This window comes from Stenella coeruleoalba (assembly GCF_951394435.1).
Source record: "Stenella coeruleoalba genome assembly, chromosome: 7".
In the NCBI taxonomy this organism is placed as follows: domain Eukaryota; kingdom Metazoa; phylum Chordata; class Mammalia; order Artiodactyla; family Delphinidae; genus Stenella; species Stenella coeruleoalba.
The window spans coordinates 47,315,840-47,332,536 of NC_137153.1; the positions used below are offsets into that span (position 1 = coordinate 47,315,840).

A 16,697-nucleotide genomic window follows, 5' to 3' on the forward strand; every position below is an offset into this window, starting at 1 on the left:
CTTTAAAACTATAATCAAAGAGAGCGTTCTGAAGGGGAAACTGCCTCTGCTGAATTGGAGCCTTCAGACTGCACAATTTTAAAACAGTTGAGCACTCGGTGGCTGAATCTAACAGCCAAAGAGAATAGTTTCAACGGAGTTTGTAATCAAATATGCTAGACTCCAGGAGGGAGGTTGGCCTCCCTCTGTTACCCCAGTCCCTGAAGGCTAAAGGGTTAAGACTTGTGCATGCGTATAAGCAATAGGCCATGGACAAAAGGGCAGTGTTTCAACCCGTATTCTTTTCCTTAACATTCATTTGTAGAAGACAAAAAAGCGAGAGGTTTCTGTCAAAGACAAAAAAAGGAGTTGGAACTAGAACAAAAAGCTTCAGGAACTTTCTTTTAAGGAAATCATGCCTAAAGACAATGAACAGAAGCCAGACCATACATTCTCGGCAGTGGGAACTCTCAACACTGCCTTCTCCATTCTTCCCTGAAAGTTTCCCTTCACATCTCCTTTTTCAAGTGAGTGTTCATATGGGTTTGATTATAGACTTACTATTCAAAGAGTAATGTGTTTTTAATCACAAAATATTCAACATGTAGGTTAACATTACTCCAGTGTTGAAGTGTTTACAATGAAGATAATCTTCCACTTTATAGGGTTCTTATATGGACCCAGTGAGATAACACATGGGAAGTGCTAGCATAGCGCTGGTGAATCCTCTGTTGTGTTAGCTATAGCAGCAGCTGCTACTGCAGTGCTGGTAAATGCTGTTTTCATTGTATTTCAGCCACGAGGGCTTCACAGGATCCAGAGGTTCATTTCTTTGGTCACAGTACAATATTGGAATTGGGAGGGGAAATAATGACAACAGATTGTTGAATAGTGAAAGCCCCAGTGCATATTTGGATAGTACGCAAATCCTATGGTCCTGAATTTTGGGACTTCTGTCCATGCTCTAAGATGCTTTATCTTTTCAGTGTTCCTGGGAGCCTCCAAGCCACTCACCCTCTGTGATGTCTACAACAACTGCTCTCCACAATTTGATGGAGTTTTAGCATTGGTGGAAGACCTTTCAGGTAACAACCTCCACCCTGCTCAAGCATGGCTCTAATTAACACTGGTCTAGTAGCAAGGAGCAGGAATTTTAAAGCTAGATTTAATAAACAATAAAGAGGTTGTTAATGAAAGACATCCTAAAACTCTGCTTCCCTCTGTGAATTTGTTCATTCTCCTCCCTGCAGGCTGGGATTCTTTGTTTCCTCATAGTCTCTGCCCCTAACTCATCTCTCCAGTTTCAGGTGGTACTTGGTTTTGGTTTACTGTGGTGATGATGGCCCTGTTTCTATAAGAAGTTCCAGTGTCTGATCCTATGGGGTAACCTCAGCATCTTAATAACCAACTACCAAATTTTTGGAGGACAAAGCTGCTTGGCCTGGTTTAGGTTGAGTGTCTACCCACTGGTCTATAAGCTGTTGTGGGATGGTACCTGTAATCATCTGTGGTGGGCAGAATAGTGGCCTCCCAAGGAATTCCGTGTCCTAAACCCCAGTATCTTTGAATGTGTTACATAACTAGCAAAAGGGACTTTGCAGATTTCATTAAAACAAAGATCTTGAGATATAAAGATTTTCCTGGATTATCCAGGTCAGGTCAATATAGTCACAAGAGTGCTTATAAAGGAAGGACAGAGGCAAGAGCAGAGTCAGAGAAGGAGATGTGATGATGAAAGCATTTTGGAGTAATGTGGGGCTATAAACCAATGAACACAGGAAGCCTCTTGGGGCCAGAAAAATCAAGGAAATGGATTCTTCCCTAAAGAGGGAATAAATTTGTAAAACTGTAAGAGAATAAATTTATGTTATTCTAAGCCACTAAATGTGTGGAAATTAGTTACAGCAGCAATGACCCCTTTTGGATGTAGGGGCAGTTGCTGGAGGAAAGCTACCCTCCTCTGTGGTCCCAAGACCTCAGAGAAATCAAAAGTAGCTTCTCAAAGTTTAGGGACCTCTTGCCTTACATTTTCTAGCTTTTTTCTGCCCCTGAGTAGGCTGAATGAATAACCACTAGGTTCCTCTTACATGTCAGTAGAAGCTGTCTTTATTTCCTGAGGGTAATAATAATAACTACTTCATGGGAATTTTTGTGAGTATTAATTTAGATAATACCACATGTATTATTACTTATGTGTGTAAAGTTACTGATAACAATGTCTGGCACAGAATAAATGCCAATTATTATGAACCCTACCGATAAGATGTACAACCTTGATGGTTGCCACTGAGGCAAGTAACTAGATTGAATGAAGTTGAAAGGCTTGTTGCCCAATTTTCATGGCTCAAAAATTTTTCTGTGTTATACTTATTTAGGCATTACAACAAGAGGGTAGGATGTATTATCTCCAACTTACAGGTGAGAAAACTGAGTCTCAGAGAATGTAAATAACTTGTCCTAAAGTGGGAGTGAGAGAATGTAAATAATTTATCCAAAAGTGGGAATGTCAAAGCTAGAATTCAAATGTACGTCTTTGGCTTTAACACTAAGTCTGTTTCTAGGTCATTATGCAGACTCTCAGTGCAGCAAACCACTGGTCTCCGGAGCACTGCCCCCATTTCTAATGCATGATATTTTAGAAGGTGGTAATGATATGAAAAATCTTGGCGACACAGTAACATGAAAGCACTGGGTATGTGAACATTGTCAAAGATTCAGTAAGCATGCATATTGCTATGGAGTGAATCGTGTCCCTCTAAAACTCACATGTTGAAGCTCTAACCCCCATTGTGACTATATTTAAAGATAGGACCTGTGAGGAGGTAATAAAGATTAAATGAGGTCATGAGGTTAGAGCACTAATCCAATAGGGGTGGTGCCCTTATTAAAAAAAAAAAAAAAAAAAGGAAGAGACACCAAAGTTCTCTCTCTCTACCATGTGAGGGCACAGTGAGGAAGCAGCTGACTTCAAGCTAGGAAGAGAGTCCTTGCCAGGAACCAAATCATCCGGCACCTTGATCTTGGGCTTCCCAACCTCCAGAACTGTGAGAAAATATGTTTTTGTTGTTAAGGCCCCCAGTAGACACATGTACAATAGTGGCATCTCCTCTCTTCCTCTTGGTACTGTTATTCTGCTTTTTTTTTTTTTTCCCAGCTCTGGGTATTTCAGGATGTGTTCCTATAAATATGAAACACCATTCTTCATTTCATGTCTAACATACATGCATTCATTCTGCCAACATTTTTGGAGAGTAGAACTTGTGTTGTATGATGGAGATGAAAAATCAGGAAGGATAGACCATAGTATTATGGTGGAGCTTCCAGCGTAAAAATAGAGGATGTGTGTATGTGTGTGTGTGTGTGTGTATGCACATGCCTGTGTATGAGTGCATGTGCATGTGTGTGAGATATATGAGTAAGACATGAAGAGAAGAAAGAGAAAAGGGTGATGAAAGTGGCAGAATTAGTACTATAGATTGAACAGAATACAACAATGTCTCTTATGTCAGTCTTAAGGAAAAATGTAATGCTCTTCGGTGAAGTCAAGGGAAAGAAAGGAATGAGGGCTTTAGAGAAGACAGTAAGAGTAAGAAGAAAGGTCCATAAAGATGTCTTCTGCTCTTCCAGACAACTTTTTTTCTTAGACTAACACCTGATACCTTAGCTGGTCCTGCAAAAGAGGCTTTAACATTCTAGTGCTTCCGATGGTTGATACAACAGAACTAGAGTCCCTCCCCAATTTTATCCTTGAAGCCCCATGTATGGACAGTGATAATTTGAGGAGCAGTGTAAATTTGTGTGTACTTCAAGGAGAACAGATAGAAAAGTTCAGCCATGGAATTTTTCTAGGAGTTAATCTTAACTTTGCAAACAACATATTTGACCAGAGAAAGGCAGTAAAGTATTCTTTGTTCCTTCTTTCCTGAACTACAGATTCTTGTTCCTGTCCCAGGGAAAGCCATGCACTGACTGTCACGAGACTTCCCAAACCTCTCTGCTTCTTTCCATCCTTAATGCCACTCTGTAGGTTTAGTCCCCCATCACCTTATGCCAACATAACTGATGCCAATATCCACATTCCAATCATTCTCGCCAACACCACAGGTATGATCTTGTGACTTGCTGTGTAAAACCTTTCAGTGACTCTCCCTTGCCCTCTGCATCAAGTCCAGTCCTCAGAGGTCATCAGACACCCTGTAGGCTTCAGCTATACTAAAGTATTTACAGTTGCCAGCAGTGGCACACCCTTCCTTATCATCAGTTATTTTGCACATGCTGTTCTCTCTGCCTAGAAAGGGCTTCTTCCCCTTTCTTTGCCTGGATAGCCCTACATTCAAGTCTTCCGGTATCAACCCTCCTGGATAGACTTCCTTGAGTCCACATCGGAGAAGGGAACCCCTGTGTGTTACCAGAGCACCCATAACTCTCAGCACGTTGGATTGGGATTGTCTGTTTAGTTATTTCATATTACTAGAAAGTAGGTGCTAATGGGAGGGACTGTGTATTGTTCATTATTCACTACAGTCTTCATTATGTTCACTCCAACCAACTTCCTTTCTGTGCCTCAAACATATGTCAAACCTTCTGCTGGCTCACTTGGGTTCAACCAGAAATATCTATTAAATACCAGGTGTATGTCTGGAACTGTTTCAGGTGTTAGAGCCTTAGCGGTGGACTTAACAGAAAGTCATTCTTGCCCTTGTGGATCTTCCATTGTTGTGGGGCTGAAGCAGAAAATAAACAGAAGCAATAATGAAAATGTAGAAGATATAGATAAGATAGGGAGTGCTGGTGGCTGGAGAAGGGTACAGTCTTAACTAAGGTGAAGGCCTCACTGAAAAGGTGACATTTGAGCAGAACATATAAGAGAACTGGACTTGCAGATATTGGGGGAAAATGAAAGCAATCCAGATGGGAAGAGTTCCAGCTGCACAGTCCATGCTATTATCTCTCTCATCTAGTAAACAAAATAATCCAACTCATTTTTTAACCCACTGTCCCCTCCAGCTACCATTCTATTTTTCATTGCTGGCTTTCATTCTGTATATCGTCTATGTCCTGGACTATGTCTTATACATATTTATTTGTTTGCCTCTTGCCTGTTCCCCTAGTAAATTACAAGCTCCATAAGTATAGGGATTTTGTCCATTTTATTCACTGCTATATCACCAGAACCTAGAATAGTGCTTAGGTAATAATACGCACCTGACAAATAATTTTTAGTGGACAAATTAGTGAATAATGTTTTGAAAGAATAAATGAGTTAGAATTCCTATACTTATTGACACGTTATCATTAAGTATATTTTCTTCTAATTTCTCTTCCATGAAGTCTTAACTTCTGAAAGGCTTTTTTTGGCTTCTGGACTACAATATTTAAAATACAGTGAAAATGATTGTTTTTTACAAAAAAAAAAATGGCTCTTAACTTCTCTCACCGACTATACTTATGTTAAAGAATATTTCAATGTTAGCAAGAAAAAAAAAAAAGATCAGTCATTCACCATTTATGGTTAATGGCCTGAGTTTGATCAGGTGATTTTTTTGTACGAGTGCTGCTGCTTCAAGTATGTGGGAAAGAGAGCTGGATTGTCAAAATATACAACAGTACCAAGTGCATCTGGCTTTAAGCTCAGCTTGAGGCAGGGCACAAATGATGCCATTAAGACACCTTCCTCAAACCTAGAGCATGCCAGTTTCCCCTCCAGAGGGCAAAAAGGAAAGCTCTTTCCCAGAAGAACTATGTCAAACATAAGTCTGATGGAAGCAAATCATTGTGGCCAGTGAATTGCTATGCTCAGGGGCTGATGTGGGATAAGCATGGCCCCCAGGAGAAGATAAGGAATAGTCCCCCACAAAGGCTACCGGGGTGCTGTGGAGAAGCTTCCCAATATGTAGAGAAGGAGATGACTACTATGCCCCATCTGATTGTTTCCAATCTTGGCCTTCTATTAGAACCACCTGGGATGCTTCTTCATCCATAAGATGCCAATTTGAGTAATTTCTGCTTCAGTCACAGTGGAGTGAGCTAGAACCAGACTTATTCTCTCACCATAATCAGATAAAAAAATGGACAAATACATAAAACAATTGTTTTAAAAAATTAGACGGCATCAGAGAAAGACTGTGCTCCTTAGAGAGGGGAAACAAGTGAGATGAGTCCTATGATTATCCAGAATTTATGCCCAGGGGAACTTTACAGATCATGGTGCAGAAATGACAAGTCCTAGCAGAGCATGAGGGTCTTAAGGTCTTAAAAAGTTGAGAAGACATGGATCAGAGGCTGAGGAAGCTGAGGTTTCTGGAATTTACAGCACAAAGAACTGGAGATAAAGGAGCTATTAAGAAAAAGCTCCAGGAATTTGCATATACATTTCCATGAATCTCCTCCTGAAGGATAAACCATGTACACATAGGTTGAGATTCCACAGGCTAGAGAAAAGCCAACCAGGAAGCTCTATTACTGACAGGTCCCAGATTCACAAAGAATTGGGAGAAGTTTCAGTTCTGGCTGGGTGGAGATGAGAGTACTCACTGACCATCCGTGACATTTAGCAGAGACCGCAAAAGAACAAGGGTCTCCACTACTGACACCTGAGCAGGTAATTCAACTAGTGTGGAATACTACTAGTAGGAGAAGCAGTAGTTGTTCTTAATTTAGTCAGGATTTGATAGAATCCAAAAGCCCATTTTTCCCCCCAGGATACAAGGACATGAAGCCAGAATTTAAGAGAGAAAAAAATAAAAGAGAATAGTATTGATAACAGCGTTGATTAGAGAAAACCCCATTACATATTTTTCTGGTGTCAAATTCTGCGGTCCTGGCAAGTAACACTTCTTCTGCTCTCTACATTTTTCAAAAATATTCTACATTGAATTTATATTCTCCCTTTCCTGCACCCTGCCTCATCTCTATAAATTATAATTTTATTCTTCCTTTACTGTCTGTCATAAATGCCATAAAGTCATCCTGAGCATCCTTCTAACACCAAACAAACGGGATCATCCCTCCTCTGAACCACTTTATTTGAATGTCCCATGGCTTCCAAACTTTCATGAGTACAAATGAGAGCATTTTAGTATCATGAAGTAGTAATTTTTCACAGTAATCATATTTCTTAATCACTGTGAGACAGTTACTTCCCCAAGCACACGTGAACCGTATCTCATTTAACCGTGACAACAAACACGTGGGATGGGAACTCTTATTACCCCCCCACCCCTTTCTCTACTCAGGAAATTGCGGCTCAGAGCGCTGGTAAGTAACAAAACCGCGAGTTGAACACAAGCAGTTTGGCTCCAGAAAACAAGTTCTTCAGCTCCACAACAGTGAGTACTTTGTCTATTTTTCTTGATTAGAAGCTCCTTGTACATGAAGGCTGTGTCTTTTTCATCTTTGTATGCCCTGCACTTAATAATAGTGTTTTGTTGGTAGCTGGTTATTGGAAGAAATTTGTTGAATGAATAAATGAATTCATGCATGAAAATTATAAGTATCTTTTGAAAGGTGATGGTGTTATAATTCATACTAGGTATAAATGATGCCTGCAGGGTAGGAGGTATCTTATTGATGTGTTGTTTGGTGCTTTTCTGTTTAGTAAATATCAGTTGTGTTAAATTGCTTTTGATTTTTTTAAGATTATCTATTCTCTTTTCTGTGCTAAGATTTCTAAACCAAATATACTTTTTTGACACATGAAATAGATGTTTTCAGAGCTGGCCAATTTAGGGATCAATATTCTCGTCATTAAACATGAAATTGTTTTATAGAGTCAGATTTGGTAAATTGAGAGAGGAAAATAGAGTCATAGAAAAGCAGCCTCCCTCAGCTCCTCTAGAGGGAAAAATGCCAGTTCAAGGGGAATAAGGAAAAAGAAGGAAGACAATTACAGGCAAAACCACAAGCTTAACAGGCTCAATGATTTTTTTATTTCAGAACTCATTTTCGTGCATTTATTTTCCCTTATTTTAAAGCTGAAAATGAATAGGGAATGGCATGGTAATAAAGAATTTGAAATTGCGAGTTTTTTCAGTTACATTACTATATGGCTTGAACAGAGAAAACCAGGCATCTTTTATGTAAAACCTCGGAGTGAGTAGTGGAAGGAGAGTGATGAATTATCCCACATCCTTTTTGTACCTCGCTTCCCTCCACAGTTAGACTTCTTAACCCCAAACTTTGCGCCCTGAATCTCCCCAGCGTGTCAGAGGGTCTGTGCGGTGAAGTGTAGCAAAGTAACAAAATTTAGTGTACAATTAACAAAGGTTTAGCATGAAAAGGACCAATAAAACACTATTGATCCACGTCTGGTTTGAACAAATGTTGTACAATGAACCGTAAGAAATATTGTTCTTTAGAGAAACTGTAAATTTTATGACTTTGTACTTGTCCTTATTTTAGAAGTTTGGGTTTGCACTTAAAATGTCTTTGTCAAAATTAGAAACAAAGTGAAAAATTAAGAGGCCTTTATGTCTAGTTTCACGTTTTAGGGATTCACTGGGAGGAAGAAGGGCCCAACCTAGAAGCTGCCAGGAGATGACATTGGTGCTTCACTGCATCAAAGAGCCCGAGTGGCTGGAGGCAAAGCTTGCCCAAGGGCCAGTGCGAGTCATACTCAACTGAAAGTCAAAATTGTTGAGGAAGGAGAAATATTCAGCAATAATTCAATGTGATGAATGGGAGCCCTCTGTCAGTATACTAGGAGAGAGACAGGGAGCCAAGGGGACGGGAGACGTGAAACCAGTCAGGAAAGTGCAAGGGGATTGAAGGAGTAGTTCAAGGCTTGGGGCTGGAACCCTTAGCCGAGATGCCAAGAGCTTACCCTGATGCAGTAGTGCCAGCCACATGTATGGGAGTGGACCAGCCAGCTCAAAGGCATAAACTAGTCCCAGTACTTTGCAAACGTTGCCCCCTCTGATGGCTTTTTGGATTTCCCAATGTTCAATTCCTTTTTACTCTTGAGACATTTATCTCTGATGCTCCAGTGTAATTCAGTATTATTCATCTTTTACCGTAGAATGGCTCTAGGAACAGATAACCTGGCTCCAGATCTTAGCTTCGACACTTTTTTAGCTGTGTATCTGTAAGCAAATGATTTAATCTCTCTGTGCTTCTATATTTTCATCTCTAAAATGGAGTTGTTAAAAGTTTCCAGATTTCATAATATTTTGAGAAAATTTAATAAGTAAATAAATGTAAAATTCTTAGAATAGTAACATTTAAAATCAATATATTCATTATCATCTTATATTTTACCGTAATATCTAGTATAGTGCCTGACACATTTTCAGTGATCTGTGAATATCTAGTGAATTGGTGAATGAAAGGTCATGAATCCTAAATTTGTAAAGTACGTGCAAAGGTCAAAATAGTCACCTCTGGTAGGGATAAAAATGAACAATATATATAGGCACCATCCACTTCTTAAAAGTTGTCAGAAGTGTTAATTCCAATCTATGATAGGGCTAGTGGAATATTTTTTTTACTGCGTTTACACAAAGAAAAATTTCTAAAGTTTAAAGAAAGTGTTTTTCCTGATGATTTTGACTTTAGGTAAAAGTATGGGCAGAATCATTCCCTGAACAAGTGTGTGCTGACCTACTTAATCACATCTTGATGCAATGTTACAAGCCAGGGCCAAAAGAAATCTTAATTTGGGGCAGCTGTGGAACCATTCTTGGTTACCCCAGGAAGTCAAATCAGTAGAACAATTCTTAACAGAGTTTCAGCGAAGTCCAGTGACTTGTAAGTAGGCAGGTTGGCGCCTGTTGAGGCAGGAAACTGTGCCATAGGTATGTGGTGGGTGTGGCGGTGATTACTGAACGGGGCGGACCCTAGAGTCCACAGAGAAGGAAAAGTAACTCAGCCTCCTGATCTTGATGCTGCTAGTGGGTCTTCGAACGTGTATTCTTATTTTTATTTATTTTTGTCTTTGCTTAAGAATGAGCCGAAAAGTTATTGAAAGAAACAGCACATGGTACCATCACACGTTACCCTTAGGCCTCTGATTCAGTTTTTCCTTATCTTTCCATCTGAATTCTACAGGTTATTTTGAGTGCATTTTAGAATTCCTTCGGAAAGTTTTAAACCGTTGGATTGTTTCACATGTTGTTACAATGTATCAAAACAAGGCAGGGAGACTTTGCATTTGTATCACATTAATTTCAGGTGACCACAAAGTATCTACAAATGATCCATTCTCTTAGTGTGACGGTTCTTCCCAGGAGCACGCAGACAGTCTCCCTTACCTTTGACTGTTCTCTCTTACTCAACCCCACTTAACCACAGTTTCTATTGATGCCTCCTTTTCAGTGTCCTCCTGTCTGGAATATTTATAATAGACTAATTCAGTGACTGTTCTGCCTCTGGTTTCTGGCTCCTTTGGTTGACCTTTCACATTCCTTTGAGAGTTGCTTACTAAAACACAAATATGAATGTAACTCTCTCCAGCTTTAAAATTTCTAACTTATCTCTGTTGCCGAGGGAGTAAAATCTAAACACCCCAACCTGTTCCTCAGAGGACCCCAGCACTTGGCTTTCCACGAGCAGCACCGTCCCTTCACCTCATTCTCACCAGTGTTTAACAGTGCACTCAAAAAGTATTCTCGGGGCTTCCCTGGTGGCCCAGTGGTTGAGAGTCTGCCTGCCGCTGCAGGGGACACGGGTTCGTGCCCCGGTCCGGGAAGATCCCACATGCCGCAGAGCGGCTGGGCCCGTGAGCCACGGCCGCTGAGCCTGCGCGTCCGGAGCCTGTGCTCCGCAACGGGAGAGGCCACAACAGCGAGAGGCCCGCGTACCGCAAAAAAAAAAAAAAAAGTATTCTCCCACATGCCCATGCCAGTCTTCTCTATGCTCTACTGTATTACGGTTGTGCTAACACGCATGAACAATCATATCTAAATTAAGACTCGTGTAAGTGATAGCTTCTAGGGCCACATGGTGGGACCCTAGAACCCCATTAAGACTGCCACAGCTGAGCCTTCTGCAGAATAGAGAGTAGTACATAAGGAGATAAAATGATGCAGAGAAAGGGCAAAATGTCTTCCTAAAACACAAATTTTAACCCACAGTAAATAAATAATTACATTTCATATTTGTGAAAAGTGTGGTAGAATTGCTCTTGCCGTTTGAGCTCCTTAGCGTTTCTTCCTTGAACGGGGAAAGGCTTAGTCCTTTATAGAAGCCATGTGTTTCCAATATTACACCTTATTTCTGCCTCCTTAGCTGCAGATGGTTGATCTGGTGTGTATCTGACCTAAGCCAGGTGAGTCAGAGCCTTTTCTTGTGATTTTTCAACAATACTGGGACATGAAAGACTGCCTCCTTCATGTGTAGAAGGGAAGCCGGGGGCACTTAACGTGATGCAAGTATCTTGCTCTTCCTGTATTTTAATGAAGATCCCCTTTTTGCCTAAATTAGTTTGATCTTGTTTTCCGTCATATGTTCCCGAAAAAGTGCAGGAAAAATATGGATATATTAAGGAATTTGATCCAAACTGTTTTTGAAATTGTGGGATATAAAACTCCAAAGACATTTTGAATTTATAGGAGACCACTCAATTCTTGCTGGATTTCTCAGAATATGGCTTCCACTTTACTATTAGGGATAGTTGCTGTTGTTGGAGCATATTTTTCTCCTACTGCTATTGAAGTATACTTGACAAATAAAAATTGTGTGTATTTAATGTATATAAGTGATGTTTTGATATACATATACATTGTGAAGTTATTACCACATGCCCATCACTTCACCCAGTAAGTTTGGTGTGTGTGTGTTGCTAAGATCAACTCTTGTTAGCAAATTTCCATTATATAATATAGTATATTATTAACTAAAGTAGCCATGCTGTATATTAGATCTCCAGAATTTACTGATCCTGTATAACAGAACCTTTGTACCCTTCAACCAATATCTCCCCGTTTCCACCTGCCCTTAGCCCATGGTAATCACCATTCTACTCTTTGCTTTTATGAGTTAGACTATTTTAGATTCCACATAGAAGTGAGATCATGCCATATGTGTCTCGCTGTGTCTGGCTTATTTTACTTAGCATTGTGTCCTCCAGTTTCATCCATGTTGTCAGAAATGGCAAGATTTCCTTCTTTTTGTTAAGGCTGAACAATATTCCGCTGTGTGTGTACACACATAGATACCTATAGATAAGTATATACACACACACACACACACACACACACACACACACTTACATAACACATTTTCTTTATCCGCGAATCCTTCTCACTCGATTTGCAATATAAATAGAGACGGGAAACTGTAATAATTGGTTTCCTTTCTAGCTTTAGGAGGGTCACTCGATTTGTCTTTTTTTTTCAACAAATGAGACTAATACTATCTTTTAGTTTATACTGGTACCAAGTAATTTTTAATGAGTTTGTGTTTAAAATATGTACTTCTTTCACTTGTTTTCAAATGAAAAATCATTATACTTATATCTTTTGTACATTAATTGGAAAAATAATTGTGGATAACAATATTAAAGTTCATTGCCAACATTTTTTTCCTCTTAATTATATTCTTAACATCACGCATCCTGATCTTGTTCCCCTACTTGCTATGAGCTCTTCTTTTTTTTCCCCCCAAGTGGTCCTGGTGTTCTAAGGCACATTTGACTTTACTTGCGTGATGGTATTGCCCGTTAGTTTTTACAAATAAGAGCAAAGTTGTGTCTATACCACTTAGAGCCTGTTAGAAGTTACTTCACTTTGTAAAGTATTATGTATGTATATTATTAATCTTGCCCTCTCTGTCCTTCGACCTTTGTCTGGAACATCGGTGCAGTGTTCCAGCTATTGATGCAATGGATGAGATTTTGTGGGCCCCAGGGCTGATGGGGGAAGTCCCCACCGGAAAACACTGGCAAGGTAGGAACTGGAAGATTGAATAACATCAAACACTGTGCAGGGACATGGATGTTCAAAACAGTAGTAAGATAATCAAGAAGATAGTAGAATCCCGGTGGATTAAAGAGTCTGATTAATGGGAATGTGCAGCCACAAGCCAGCAGTCCGTATGGTGCCTGACAGTTCATTCATTCATTCAGTAACTACTATTTGATATTATCAAGTACTGTTCCAGGCACTCAACACAGAATAATGAACAGAAGAGGAACAACTTACCTCTCTTTAGAAGCTATCATTAAATACTCAGTGAATAAATGAATGGCTGTGGAAGGATGAAAGAATTAACAATGCACATTTGCAGAGTGTCAGATTGCAGAGATGAGCATGAGCAGAAGAGGAGGTAAGAGGGTGAAACAGAAAAGACAGAGAGTCTGACATTTATCTTTAACAGGACAATCTGGAAATGTGAGTTTGATGAGTGGAGGCTGATATAAAGTCACAGAAAGGTAGTAGATAATTCGCATGATATGTTGTCCATATCACTAGATGTAGGTCAGGGAGTAAATAATTTGGCAGCCAGAATTTGGTGTTTCAGTTTTTCTTCATCTTTTTCACTTTTTTTTTGCGGTACACGGGCCTCTCACTGCTGTGGCCTCTCCCATTGCGGAGCACAGGCTCCGGACGCGCAGGCTCAGTGGCCATGGCTCACGGGCCCAGCTGCTCCGCGGCATGTGGGATCTTCCCGGACCGGGGCACGAGCCCGTGTCCCCTGCATCAGCAGGCGGACTCTCAACCACTGCACCACCAGGGAAGCCCTTCACTTATTTTTTAATACAGTAGGTCTTGGGGGGGTGTCATCATTCCTTCTAATGAGTGGGCCCCCTCACAGAAAATCACTGTAAGCCAGAACCCTCTCACGTAATATTGCTCAAGATGGACATTATTTCAGTTGGACTCCACTAGACTACGATCAGCAGAAGCAGTACATTGACATGCTCAGTTCAGCAAATCTTCCCTGCCACCTGGACCAGTAGACAATGATCCTAGTCACTAGGTTTTTTTTTTTTCACAACTGATGTAGATTCCCTTTTTTAAGGCAGCACATTCCCAGGGAACTGTATTCACTGACAGCTGGGCCATCGTCACACCATGTCAGCAGTCGTCTGAACCATGAGTTCCTGTTCAGTGAGTTGGGGTTAGGGGGAATCTCCTAGTCAGTTTTCTCTGAACAGAAACTGTCACCTTTTTAATAAAATATGAAAATATTTACAATCACCATTTTTATACATGTGTGAAGCAGTGTGTTATCCCCTTAAATCAAGCATGAAAATGATGAACTGTCTGAGATTTAGCAGTTATTCAGGTCTGTCCTCATATATGTCTGTGCAGCTTTCTTTTAGCTGTTTTCTTGTTTTAGTCTTATTTTGCTCTTTGCTCTAATCTTATTACAATAATGTCAGTATTGATTTCTATTTTATATATATACGTTGCAAACAAAATAAAGGTGACAGGAAATATATTCCGTTATATCAGCTGTTTTCAGTTACTGAAGCTTATTTGAGATCATTTTTATTGTCTTTATTTAGCTAAGCAATCAAGTAAAGCAGGAAGCATCATTTTTTTTTTTTCTTTTTCTTTTTTTTTTTTTTGCGGTATGCGGGCCTCTGCCTGTTGTGGCCTCTCCCATTGCAGAGCACAGGCTCCGGACGTGCAGGCTCAGCGGCCATGGCTCACGGGCCCAGCCGCTCCACGGCATGTGGGATCTTCCCGGACCAGGGCACGGACTCGTGTCCCCTGCATCGGCAGGCGGACTCTCAACCACTGCGCCACCAGGGGAGCCCCATTGGTTTTTTTTATCAGATTTGTAAATAATTAATCCCAGGAAACCCCAGAAGGCTATCAAGAAATTTAAAAGTTTATTTGTATTTTCAAATTAATATTGTTTCTAATGTTCAGATATGAAAATCATATCAAATCTTTTATATTAGAATCAATCAAAACTTTTATATTAGAAAAAAGTTCATAAATTAATTATCTAAGAATAAAGGAAATCTGCCCATTAAAACCTGTTTGAAACAAAGAATTAGATACCTTTTCTGTTATTATTTTTGAGCAAAGGGAACTTTCATTTTAAAATGTACCATAACATTATTTCAGTATTTTAATTCTCTGTGGATTCACCTCAGACATTTACACGCTTCTAATACGTATGGGAAAATACTGTGCAGATCACTTTTTAAATAATTCACAAAACAAAATTAAAATATTTTCCATTCTATGCCGATTTGCAGTCCAGGTGACAAAATAAGAAAATATTTACCATCACCATTTTTAGGTACGTGTGAAGCAGTGTGTTATACCCTTAAATCAAGCATGAAAATGGTGAATTATCTGAGAATTTAGCAATTATTCAAGTCTGTCCTCATATGTAGGTCTGTGTGCAACTTTCTTTTAGCTGTTTTATTGTTGTACTCTTATTTTTCTCTTTGAGCCTTTTACTAGTTTGTATAGCATTCTGTTATACACGTACTTTGCAAACAAAATAAAGGAATGAGGAATAATCTAAATAAAGACTTGTTTCTGAAGCTGGTCCTTTATAAGTATTTACAGTGGAAGTGAAAATTGGAGCTAGCCAATTCCTCCTTAATGGGTACTTTGTGAAGGATGGTTCCTTAGCTGTATTGTAACTGCACAGTCAGATTGTTTCCTCTGAAACTCATTCGTAGAGCATCCTTGAGAATTGCTGTACTCCCCTGCCAAGGAGCTCTAAGTGGAAGTAGCAGTTGAAAGGGCAGTCCCCTCTTGTCTCTGCCCAGGTTGGCCCTTCGTTGTCACCCCCAGAGGTATCCTAATAGAAGCTTCCCTCCCACTCATAGCCTTGTCGTTAGACGTGCTCTGCTGAGCTCTGAGGTAGTTCTAATCCAGTTTTGAAAGAGAAGGAGGAGATAAGCTGAAGGAAAGACACATGACATGCTGAGGGAGGAAATGGCTGGGGAGATGTGAGGCCTGCTTCCTTGTCTTCCAGGCTCCCTAACCATCTTGAAGGGCCCTCCTTTCTCTGGCTTTCCTTTACTACCTTTTCTCTTACCCAAGGCTCTTCACCGGTACTTCAGAGGTTTTGCTTCTGATAGCAGCATCTCCTCTGAGGAAATTCCTGTGGATAAACTTGGCAGGAGTGTGAGGTACTTCATTAGAAGGCTTCCTGCTGTGTCTGCAGACTGTGAGAAAACCACTGTTGATAAACTACTCAGAATTACAAGAAGAGACAATCTGAGCTGTCGGGGTTCACAGGAGGGCAGTCTTTCTGTTTCTGAGCTTTTCAGTCGCAGAAACTTGATTTTTTTCATTTGCTCCCAGAGTAAAAAGACTCGGAGGGAAATAAGAGTCAAAATAATTAAACTTATCCTGTGTAGTCAGTAAACTAACAAGGCCAATCCATTTAGTACAATGTGTGTGGCCACCTTCAAAGTGCTCGAATCTTCATTATCTAGGCTGAGTACTTGGGAAACCAAATGTCTAACCAGGAGGTTGCTGGGTGAGCACAGCATTAGGGCAGGGGCATGGATATGGGGCAGGCAGTTGGACAGTTGTAGTACCCATGCTAGAGTAAAGAACATGAGTTTGGACTCACAGTAACCTCAATCCAAAGTTTTTGTTCCTCTCAGAACTTCTTTACACTCCCTGAGCTCCAGTTTTCTCATCTGGAAAGTGCTCAGTAAGTTACAGTGTAATATAGCATTACCATCATCATCATCATGAGTATGACTCATCTAAGCAGACTGGAGGTGCATCCTTGCTCCTGCAAAGAGCTCACTCTTTTAGCAGTTGGTATGCTCAAGTTTATGTGAGGCAGTGGAT

The 16,697-nt window shown here is 40.2% G+C and overlaps 1 protein-coding gene across 6 annotated transcripts in view; it reads left to right on the top strand.

Moving 5' to 3' along the window:
• The window catches only part of LINGO2 (leucine rich repeat and Ig domain containing 2), a 1,187,073-nt gene that overhangs the window by 969,152 nt on the left and 201,224 nt on the right, over window positions 1–16,697 (top strand). For 5 of the 6 annotated variants that reach the window (XM_079927035.1, XM_079927039.1, XM_079927038.1 and 2 more), the window contains one exon: window positions 7,215–7,307. The exons of the other annotated variant lie outside the window; for it this stretch is intronic. The gene's annotated coding sequence lies outside the window, so the exon portion shown is untranslated. The remainder of the gene's footprint in view (window positions 1–7,214; window positions 7,308–16,697) is intronic. 6 annotated transcript variants of the gene reach the window in all.